At 44.5% G+C, this 12,094-nt stretch overlaps 1 protein-coding gene across 4 annotated transcripts in view; it reads left to right on the forward strand.

Annotated features, from left to right (window-relative positions):
• LOC147892456 (uncharacterized) overlaps positions 1 to 12,094 on the forward strand; it is a 116,445-nt gene that overhangs the window by 30,304 nt on the left and 74,047 nt on the right. The gene's annotated exons all lie outside the window — the stretch shown is intronic.

Consider the following 12,094-nt stretch of genomic DNA (forward strand, 5'->3'; position numbering starts at 1 on the left):
TTCTCATGCCAAGATCTCTTTAATTTTCTTTGACCTGACGAGGACGTCTTGATCGTTGAACTCCACCTTCATCCAGTTCCTAGTCATTTGACTCACAAAAAGCAAGTTCTTGCAAAGATCAGGCACATAGAGCATAATGGAGAATACCTTTTCAGTTCCTAAAAGGAATACTCCCTATGCCTTCATAGGACATGTATGGTGAATCTGGATGTGCTGGTTCCACAGCTTTGAACCAGTTTTTTTTTTTGACATGTGTCGAGATGCTTCACTGTCAGCATACCAGACTTCTTTGTTTCTAGTCACTACGTGTGTGGATCAATGAGCAATGACTGTGAGAAACTCTCCCATTGTTACATTGGCTGATTCGGACTCGGTCTCTTCCTTGGGCTTGGCTTAACTCTTCCTCTTCTGATCTGATTTCTTCTTCCTACAGTTTTTCATGAAGTGGCCAAGTTTCTCGGAATAGAAACACTTCTTCCTCTTCTTCTTCTTCTTGTTCTTGTCTCCACCAACTTTCTGCTGGAGCTGTCCTTGTCTTTTTTTCTTATTAGGGGCAAAAACAAGGGGCCAAGCTCTTCGAAGGTAAGGGGCATGGTTCTTTCTCCTTCCATCATGGTGGTGACGAAGCCTTTGAAACTTCTTGCAAGCATCCCACCCTTTCATCCATTCTCATTGTGAGCAATTGCTTTTGGGGGCATAGGATCTTTGACGAGTTGTTCATCTCATACAAATCTTTTAGCATGGTCCACGCCTCACTAGACATATTTGCATTTGGATGTGTGCAATGATGGAATCTAACGTAGTCCCTATGATCATTGACAAAGCTTGCGCGTCTTTGTCCTTCCTTTCTTCAAGAGCGTCCAGATCTACAACCACTATCACCATCCCTGAAGCATCCACAGGCTTCAATTCTATTCTTGTTGTCATCTTCAAAGCTTCCTAGCCACCAGGTGGCTTTGGATCTTGACCTTTCAGATGGGATAGTTTGAGGCATTCAGCTTTCCCAATCTTCAAAGTTTAGAATGGACGGGTGGGTGGCCATAGCTTCTGAATCACAGATAACAAAGAATAGACTTTGCTGTAGCAATTAAATAAAAATGTGCACCTTACTTGAACCATGATTTCTTTTCTGGAGAGACTGCTCCCTTCAAAGTAATTACAAGAGTCTCACTGGGGCTCGAATACCATGTTAGAAATAGGGGCTGAATGTTTGACCCTCTAATGCAGTGGATAGATCTATGAGACTAATCACACGCTGAACAACAACGCTCGTGTATGGTCTCCATGTTAGAAATAGGGGCTGAACGTTTGAACCTCTAATGCAGTGGATAGATTTACGAGACTATTCACACACTGAACAACAACACTCAGATGACGCTTAGTCTTGAATCTGAGTTGACGGCGTAATGTCTTACACTTATCATCGTACTTCAGCTTAGTAGTCATCACTTATCTTAACCCCTTGAGTGAGGATTCATAAAAACCTGTTGCGGGCTGGAAAGCTCTGACAAAACTCCATCATTTCCGTATGTTTTTGTGTCCAAAAGCTGTAGGTTGAGATCCGTTTTGCATTTAGGTATGATATGGGTTGCAACATGAGTCAATCGTTGAATGGGGATTTGATGTAAGGATTAGCTGTCATTTCCGGGTAACATAATCTTGGTGGTGGGTACACATGGCAGCTCCCTCAACTCCCACAGCTGTTCAGATTACTCTTGCCTGAGAGGACACACAGCCGGTGAAGAATGCCATTCAATCCCTTCAGGACAGAGCACTAATGGACTATATTGTTGGCCTCATGTCAGGTCCTCACGCGCGTGAAGCATGGGATTGCGCGCAATAGCCAAGGGACTCTAGCTATCAGCACAAAAGATGTTCAGCCAACATTAAGATCTGCAAGGAGTTGACGAAGCCACACAATAGCTATAAAGGCTGCCCTGTACTCAGTCTCATGACTGGAAGTAGCAATTGCGGGCAGCTTTTTGCTGAACCAAGAAATGCATTAAGTCCCAAGCATTAAATAGTTGCCACTGTGCGACACCCTAGTGTCATAACAGTCAGCCCAGTCACGTTCCATGGAAGCATGTGATCAGTGAGGACTTGTCATCATAGGGAAGTTCCAAATGCCATGTGCCTTTCAAATAATGGGTTTTACGGCCTGCCAATGCTGTGTATTGGGTTTGTATTAATTGGGTGTGACACAAATAAATCAGGCAACCAACAACCTTTTGGTATAGAGTGGCATACAAATGGATCACTGCCATCCTCTGAGGAAAATGGGAGCTAGGCTCCAAAGGTGTCGCTGAAAGTGATGCAAGAGCTGTCCAATATACTCAGGTTGGCTTATCAATATGCCCCCCTCAAGAGTGAACAAACTTGATGCCAAGATAATAGTGCGACTGACCCATATCCTGCAAATCAGCCTTAAAGGCTGCAATTTTCTGAGTAGATGGCCTGGTTATAATCATGTCATCCTTATAAAGAATAAGCATAAGCAAATCTGCTCCACACTTTCGGACATAAAGTGTTGTTTTAGTAGGGCTGTTCTGAAAAATAAGGCGAATCAAATGCACACAAATCTTTCCACGCCTGCTTCAATCCATATAAGCCTTGTGCAGCTGTCATACCTGAGATCCCTTAACCTCAAAACTAGGAGGTTGGCTGACATATACCTCTTCAAGCAAGTCACCATGAAGAAGGCGGTCTTAATGTCTAGTTGATGCACTTTCCAATAGCAATGACACAATGGATAGGAATGATGCATGAAGTGGGGGCATAAGTTTCTTCACAAGTCAATGCCCTATTGCTGAGCATAGCCCTTGGCAATAAGATGGGCGGTCAATGCTGCCATCATCTTTCTGCTTCAATTTGTTGATCCAGTTTGTGCAATGCACACTTCCCAGGAGGTACAAGTGCCATTGTGGTGTGGTGAACAGAATCTAACTCTGCATTCATAGCATCCCACCCATTCCTTGCTGTCAAAAGCATCCTTGTGGCATAAAGGCTCTTCATCACAGGCTGTGGCAATCAGTGCAACGTCTAAAAAATGACCAGGCTGTCACGATCTGTGACGTATTCCTTTCTCTATATCTAGACTTATGGATGGTTTGATGAATGGACACTTGTGGAAGGGTATGCCCTTTCAACGGGACACTTCCTATGAGGCACAACCCTTCACAAGAGACATTCTATGGAAGAGACACTCCTATTGTAATGTACCCTCTCATCAAGGGTCACACCCTTCACAAGGGATACACACCTCTTCATGCACATACACGTTGGAGTACACACCTTTTCATGTGTGACTCTTCACTCTCTATATAAGAGAGGCCCAATTGTATGGATGACACACTACAGACACTATAGACACTCAAGCAATACAAATATTCCTTGTTCTCTGCTATTTCAGTCTCCTTTCTGTTCTTTAGCACATTTCTAAATATAGTAAATCTAGGATTTCTTACAGTGGTATCAGCTCCTGTCTGTAGGAAATGCCCCCCACCTTCTAGCGCCTATCTAATACTTCTCTTTCCGCTAGAAGGATATCCGTGCACATTGTGCATGGAAGAGATGGAGAGAATGAGCGTAAAAATTTTTAGCGCCAACCCTACCTAAAGTCATCAATGGCCTCTCCATCTCCCCCACATCACGAGTTGATGTGAATGGACACGACAAAAATCGTGTCTTTTCAAGTGCTTGGGCTGTCCCAAAACCAAGGGACGCACCTTTTCCACCATCGGACACACCTTTTGATGAAGAGTTTTGACTCCTCACCCAAGGGACACACCCTATCATGGAAAAAAGGACACCTCTTTTCGTGTGGGGACACCCCTTTTTAAAACAGGGTCACACCCCTTCATGAAAAGGTACACCTATTCCAAGGGTCACACCCCTTAGAATAGGCACACCTTTTGGCACCAAGCACCCTACAAAAGGGTACCTAAAAGGGCTAAAAAGGATAACCAGCCCTATACCCAAAACCTAACCCTAGACTACCCAAGGGTTCTCCAAACCCACGTTTTAATTTTTGGGTAACAACCACCCAACAATAGGCGCATGAATCAAAATGCAAAATCCAGAATTCTGTTTCGCCATTTTCTGCCGTACGTGATTGCGCCATCTTCTTCCAGCCAGCACGTTACCTTCGTCAGGCCTCCATCTATAGTTCTCGATTGCCTGCATCAGCCAGCTCTTGTTGGTTCATCACCATGATTACCTGCGATCAACAGCCTTTGCTGCCCGCAAATCAGCCAGGAAGCAAGAACAGCGCAAGATGCAACGATTTGTTTCAAGCCTCTGCTAGCGAATTTCTTCTGCTTGTGATCAGCAGCCTCGATGCCCATTTCATCTTGAATCAAACCAACTAGACCCCGGCCGCTCATCACGCCACCTTTCTAGCCTGAGAACAGTGGCTCTTTGCCGCCCTCAGCCTTCTATCTGTTCGCCAGCCTCTGCTCAGCCATGGATGTGTTCCATCGCCCTGAAGAGTGACAGCCTGACGCCCGTTTCTGCACAGCCTGCTAGATCTCTTCACCTCGCCATCTCAGCCTGCGAACAGAGGCCTTGTTGTTCAGCAAATTTCCCTCAGCCAGCGCCTCTTGTACAAGAAAACCTCGCCTCTACACAACAGATCGAGATCCTGTGTGGTTTGTGGTTTTGCTGGCAGCATCTTTCTGCCCACAACCGGACTGTTTGGTTGCTGAATCGCCTCCCTCTACAGCAAACCCTAATTTCAAAATTTGAAGCCTGACATCAGGACCTCCTTCAACTCGCAATTGATGCTGTACTTTTTCCAGCCCGAAGCCCACCGCTGGTACACGCTTTTCAGCACAGTCGGGCAGATCTAATCTATGCCAAGTGGATTCTTTCCATTCTATTTCTAAGGATTCTCTTTCATATTGTTATTTGACGCTCATTATCAAATTACAGCAAATGAGAGCCTCCTCCTTAAAGCATGGAAACCCCTAGTAATTCCCCAGTCCCTTCAAGGACACCTCAGGCATCATCTACCACAATATCGTGTTCAGATTGCACAACCAGCCCATTTCGGAGCTTTTGCATCGTGGGTCTTCTGTGTCACGTGCCCTTCCAGTGACTCGGACCACATCCTATACCTTCTGCGTGAGGCACCTCAGTTACATTACTTCCTCAGCACAGTCCAGGTTGTGTTCCACGCGACACGTAGATACCCAGAACCCGATATTCCTCACGAGTTTGCTGTCCATCTTTGGAGAGATTTTTACCCCTCAGCTTTAGCATCTCCAGGGTACTCTCCACCTCCTTCAGCTCCCAGATATCCTCTTGCACAGGTTGTACCTTCCCCAAGACAGTATTTACACTTTGAAGGCACTCCTTTCTCCTGGATATCCTCCACTCTCGATAGCAGCTCCTTATCCCTTCTCAGATCCATGGACTCTGCAACCTACCCCTGTACTCTCACGAGCAGTAACACCCATTTCGGCATCACCAGTGTTACCTCAGACATGACCTCCTTTACCAGATTTCCACGGCTGGTTCCATCCTGCTTCTCCTGCCCCCTCCAACATGAGCAACCTCAGGGAGCAGCCCGAATCTTCTTCTAGGAATGGTACAAACTAGAGCGCAAGTTCATGCTTTTCTCACAGGGATCTCAGATATGTCGCAACACTCGCGTGCAGCCTCTCTGGAGATAAGCGACTCAAGTCCAAAAAAGACCCCTGAAGTCAACTTATAAGGAGAAGCACTACTTCAACTTCAAATTTCCCAGCCTAGGACAACATCTCCGACTTAGTCCAGAAAGTCCAACAACTCCAAGATTCTTGCAGTACCACACATACAGAGGATGACGTGATGCAACCAGACGACTATGTGGACTCATTCCCACTAGAGGTAGAAAACAATGAACTCCGTGCCCTCTACCGCTTACTCCAAGCTTCCAAAACTAAAAGAATTGACATTAAACTTCCGGAAGCCTACACTGGTCAACAAAATTGTTGAACAATTGACCAATGGCTCGCAAAACTGCGCATGTACTTTGATACTGTTGACCTGATTGAAGGTAAAAAGATTGCCTTGGTAGCCTCCCTCCTCAAGGATACAGCTTTCCTATGGTGGCAACGACGCTTAAAGAATGGAAAAAGTGTGTTAACCTGGGAACATTTTGAACACGTGCTCTATAAGCAGTTCATACCTGCCAATGCGGACTTCCAAGCACGATCAAAACTTAAGACAGTTGGAGCAAACAGGCTCCCTGTCTTCCTACATCTCTCAGCTCACCACATTGGTACTGGAGATTGATGGTTTAACCGATGATTATCGCCTTCATGCTTTCATCTCAGGCCTAAATCCCTCATTACGCATTGATGTCCTCAAAGCAAACATCACCACCACAGCTGGCGCTATTTCTTACGCAGAGCGCATTACTGATTTCCAAAACACAGGGAAGCAGAGTGCTAATAGAACATGGAACTCTACTATGGCCAAAGGTGCTCGCCCTCAAGATAACCCCAAGTTTAGAAAAAACTCGGGTAATCAAGGTCAGCGACAGTCTCAAGATCCCCACAAGTCTCAGAAATTGTATGCTGGATTCCAACAGAAGCACTCCTCCAAGGATCGCGCCTGTTCTTCTTCACAAAGTGATCACCGTCATCCCCAACATAAAGGTGCGGCCACTGACAAGAAGAACAACTCCAGCACAAAAGGACTTTGTATCATCTGTATAGGCGACCATAGATGGTTCGATTGTCCCAAGCGACCAAAGCAAAATTCCAATATGGAACCTAGCACTTCCCAGATTGAAGATGCTACCCCAGCACAAGACAAGAAAGGCAGAGCTGTTCGAATTGCAAATACCATCTACATGAGCCTTGCCAGTAACCCCAAATCTTCCCTGGCCACTCAAGTACTTTGTGTTCAAGGATCGATTCGTGGAACAACGCGGTCACTATCCTCATCGACAGTGGCTACTCTCATAACTTCCTAGCTCGTTCTATGGTCGACAAACTTCGGTTGACCTCCAGTCCTAGTCCCATGGACTATCAGATTGAACTCGCAAATGGAACTACCTTCTTGTGCAACACCAGGATCAAAAACTCATGGGCGTGCGTGGACATGAGTGTGTGCGTTGTCTTGTCGCATCCAACATTATACGGACAAGTTGAATTTCGACATCATGCCTCTTTCTCGGTACGATGTCATACTCGGACAATAGTGGCTCTACGACTATGATCCATCAATCAGTTTTCGCAGCCATACTATCTAGTTTGTCCACCAGGGAAAACTTATTGAGCTAACTGGTTCTAGGGACTCTCCTTCAACCCCAGTTGCCTCTGCCCTACAAGTAAAGAAGTGGGTTCGTAAACGTCAAGTAAAGACTTGACTCCTGTTGGTTATGGCAGTAGAGGAGACACCAACAAAGGATCCTCCTGAATACCTCAACCAACCTTTTTTCCAGCCCTACCTGGATATTTTTCCACAGGAATTGCCAAAGCAGTTACCACCTCGACGACCAGTGGATCACCCAATCGAACTTATTCCTGGCAGTAATCCACCGTCGAAACCTCCTTATCGGGTTTCTTACACTCAAAATGAAGAAATCCAAAGACAAGTGACCGAACTACTCGACAAAGGTCACATTCGGCCCAGTCGCAGCCCTTTCGGATCTCCTGTACTACTTGTGGAAAAAAAGAATAAGTCAATGCACCTTTGCATCGACTACCGAGCCCTCAACAAGCTCACTATCAAAAACAAGTATCCATTGTCTCGCATCGATGACCTCTTCGATCAACTTCTACACGCAACGCAATTCTCAAAGATTGATCTTCGTTCATGTTATCATCAAATTCACATACGAGAAGGCGATGAGTACAAGACAGCTTTTCGAACAAAGTATGGACACTATGAATGTTTGGTCATGTCTTTTGGGTTAAACAATGCCCCGGCCACATTCATGACACTAATGAACGACATCTTTAGGCCTTTCCTTGATAAGTTCGTCATCGTTTACCTCGATGACATCCTCGTTTTCAGCAGATCCCTACATGAGCACAAACAACATCTTCACAAAGTTTTTGAAGTTCTCCGTGCAAATTCTCTCTACATCAATATTGAGAAGAGTGAGTTCTTCAAGACCCAACTCGAATATTTGGGACATGTTATTTCAGCTCAAGGCATCTCTGTGGATCCCAAGAAGGTCGAGGTAATCCGAAACTGGCCTACTCCTAAGAATGTTCATGATGTCCGCTCTTTTCTCAGATTGGCAAACTTCTACCATTCAAAGGTCTATCGGTTTTTCGAAATCGCAACTCCTATGTCTGAATTTTGAAAAGCACATCAATTTTTCAGTGGCTTCCCGAAACAGAGTATAGTTTCCAACAACTCAAGCAAGCACTCACTACCACACCAGTTATGGCTATTGCTGACCCAAACCTTCCATTTGAGGTCATGATTGACGCTTCCGACATCGCTACAGGAGCAGTCTTGATGCATGGTTGAGCAGCTTCGAAGCAACAAATGGTGTCTTGGGTGGCGGCGCACGATAGCAAGAAAAGAGCACGACCAAATCTAAAGCAAAGAGTTGAATAGCACAAGCACAACGGCCTCCAATGAAAGGGTGACAAGCAGATGCGAAGAAGCAATCAGCTTATGGGGCAAGAATCGAGGCTGAAAACCCTACTTTAATACCACTATCGAGTGGAGAGCAAGGGGACAAAACAACTCAAGTGTACTTGCAGGAAATGATAATGAGTGAAAGTACAAAGTACAACCATATTGTACATGGCCTATCTTAGGAAGAAGTGTCCTAACCCTAGATTGGACTAACAGTACTAATAGTCCTTAAAGGGCTAAATCTAGCCTTCAAGGTTCATATAGGGAAAATGTAGCAACATGGGCCCATGTCACCACCTAGACCTTGGTGGAGTAGAGTCCCATTTTTATTTGGCCTGCACCTAGTGTCCTTCATTCCTTCGTACCACAGGTTCACAATGGATTACATGACCATGTGCCTTGATTCCGCACAGTATATTACCACTCTTTGTTCTAGCAATTAGCATATCGTGCTACATCACTACATCTTCTATAGCTTGGACTCCAATACTACACAAATACCTTCACATAATTAGTGAATGCCTTTTCCGTGTCCACATCTGACAATGCAACACCTAGCCAAATGGGATATATAAAATAAAATCATTTGTTTCACATCACCTCTGGTTTGAATTGTTCTCTTTGCTATTACATGCATGCCGCAATAATGGTCTTCTAAGTCAGTACAAGTGAAAGAGGGAAAATGCCTCCCTAGTATGTCCCCCAACAAGCATCTAACTCAATCTCTCCATGTACGTGGCCACAACACCCCGAATCCAAGGCACTGATTAGGTGGCTAGAATTCTCAACTCTTTGCTGAAGCTCTTCCATTTCAAGAGTCTCGAGAAAGATTTCATCTGGCAGAGTGTCTAGGCACCCTTCCTTTTTCTATTCATGGTAGGCTCTAGGTTACTTTTTCCGATCCTACACTAGGTTGCGCTTAGCGAAAATACTTGCAAATGGATATTGAGAAAGTACAAGTGTGGCTACTATATGGCCCCGAAGTCAATTGGTTAGGACAAAATGTCCTAACTGGCCTAGAAGGCCATACCAGGGCTAAGTGCTAAAAAAACCCTCTCCATGGTATGGCTGAAGTATCTTGGATACATCTTAGGTATACGTGAAAAAGCTTTCTAATGTATAGAATAGTATGTTTGTTTATGGATATGGTCACGTGGCGTTCCCTTCCCGTTCACGTTCCCTAGGATTTGGGCGTTCCCGTTCCCCAGGGGGTCAACGTTTCGTTGCCATTCACGTTCCCTAGTAACTATGGATAAAATGTGTGCTCTTGCCGAAGCTTGCGGAAGTGTGGATGTTAAGAGGCCTACTCAACCAACAAGTACATGATTGTATTGGAAATTGTATGCATTTTGAAGGAGTGTACGAAAGTGACAAGGGGACTACTATATATAACTCTTTTAACAACATTTTTGTCGATCTTCAACACATGCAAAGAAGAATGGATGAGTTTTATGGTATGACATTTGAAGAGTGCCAAGGGCTTCTGAAATTTGTTATAAAGCTGGACGAATGTGAAGTTGTCAAGGAGAAAAAGATTGAACGAGTGACCATCACTATAATGAACAAAGTTCTTGATCCCTCAAATACAACAGCAGACTCAAAAAACTTCAGTGTGCAATCAGAAAAGCACATTTGGTAGCTAGGCGCATTTGAGGTAAGCACACTTGGATTGAAAGAGGTTTTGTAAATTGTCCTACGTTCCCACAAAGGATAACTTAGCAGATATCTTAACGAAGGCTCTATCACGACCCAAGTTTGCTGCCTTTTGACATGCCTTACACTTAATACCATTTATTACGTGATGTTGATCTCCCTATACTATCATAGGACGCTATATCCATCTTAGACAAATATGTGCAACCATGATATATCACGAATAATCATTGATAATAGAATCTAGATTAATCATTATAGCTTGCCAATGGCATACAAAAGCAAAGTCCATCAGAGACAAGGCACAAACATATGAGATTATCTTGAGTCTTGGAATCTTGAATTTGGATACAAGAAAAGGAGAGTGACACCTCCTACTATTGAGGCTCCTAGAACTTAAAAAACTAGCTGCTACATGCATGATCCACTCAACACTGTCAACATCAATGATCAATCTAAATCTGCAGCATTGTGGTTGCTGCCCTCTTCCTCCTCTTCATCATCTCCATCATCTGGATGATCTCCATCTTCTTGGTCATCTCCAACATCATCCATGGATGCACCCACCATAGGAACGATTTGCTGGCCTGTTGCCTTACTATTGTTCTCCTGCCATCCAATGAATTCCTCACGGCTGTACCCAGCATTCATCTTCTGAAGCAAACGTAAGTTTGCATGCACAAACACAAGGTCACTTGCCTTTTGTGTCCCAAGTTTGTTCCTCTTCTTTGATGCAATGTGCCCAAAGCTACTCCACAAGCGCTCACAAGGAGGGGAACTTGCTCCTTGACTCAAAATGCGGATAGCCAAGTTATGCAACAAAGGTGTATCAGCCCCATAATCCTTCCACCATAGAGCAGACCCCACAATATACCTATCCCTTTGTGCATCCTCAGAGCCACACATTCCATATTTCTTCCTATAAAAAGCCAACTCAGCCTTTACTTGCCTTTGCTCTTGTGCTTCTAGTACCATTTGCTTCAGTATCTTCTCCCATCCTCACATCAGCTCCTTATCCGCCGACTTTTGCTTGTTACTTTGAAATTCAGGATCCAAGACATAAGCTGCAGCATGCAAGGGTGAATGATAGGAGTTCCACCACTCCACTGCCAAGTCTACTAATTCTTGCTTCCTATTAGGATTAGTCACCACCTCCTTCACATTTTCAATCATTTTGTCCATCCCCTCATAAACTTTGCCAATGCATGGCTCATCACTATCCATATGCCTCATCAAAAGGATGATGGGCTTCACTATTTTCACCATATGATTGAGATCCTCCCAATAGGCATCAGATAAGCATAAAGACTTGCATTCCAAGGCATTTGCACTCTTTGATTCCTTCCACGCCTCCCATTCATTACACACAACAAGCTGCCTTAGAGCATTTTTTACCTCTAGAAGACGCTTCAACATGATGAACCTGTGTATGCAGTCGGAAGATGGGCGTTAGCGTAGCTGTCTGTTTCATGGTTTGTAATATCTTGGTTGGCAGACATCTTTGGGATTATGTCAATGGAGATGAAGCAAGACCAGATATAGCGGCTACACACCTCACTCCTACAGCCAGAGGCAAGGGTAGAGGTGCAAATGCAGCACAAGTTGGTGGAGCAGCCGCTCCAAGAGCTCCCATAGCAGAGCAGAAAAGATGGGACTCTAGAGATGCACACGCTCTTTTAGTAATTTCTCTTTCTGTCAAGAGGTTCATTATACCTCATATTCGGTCATGCAAGACATCAATGGCAGCTTAGGAGATACTAGAGAGTATGTTTGCAGCAAGAAATGATGCTAGAGTTTCCTTTCTGAAGCGGGAGCTTTCCCATATGCATATGGAGGAGGGAGATTCCATGAATTT

The sequence above is a fragment of the Dipteris shenzhenensis genome, chromosome 16, assembly GCF_047967505.1.
Source record: "Dipteris shenzhenensis isolate YYH24624 ecotype China chromosome 16, Dip_SZ_1.0, whole genome shotgun sequence".
Lineage (NCBI taxonomy): Eukaryota > Viridiplantae > Streptophyta > Polypodiopsida > Gleicheniales > Dipteridaceae > Dipteris > Dipteris shenzhenensis.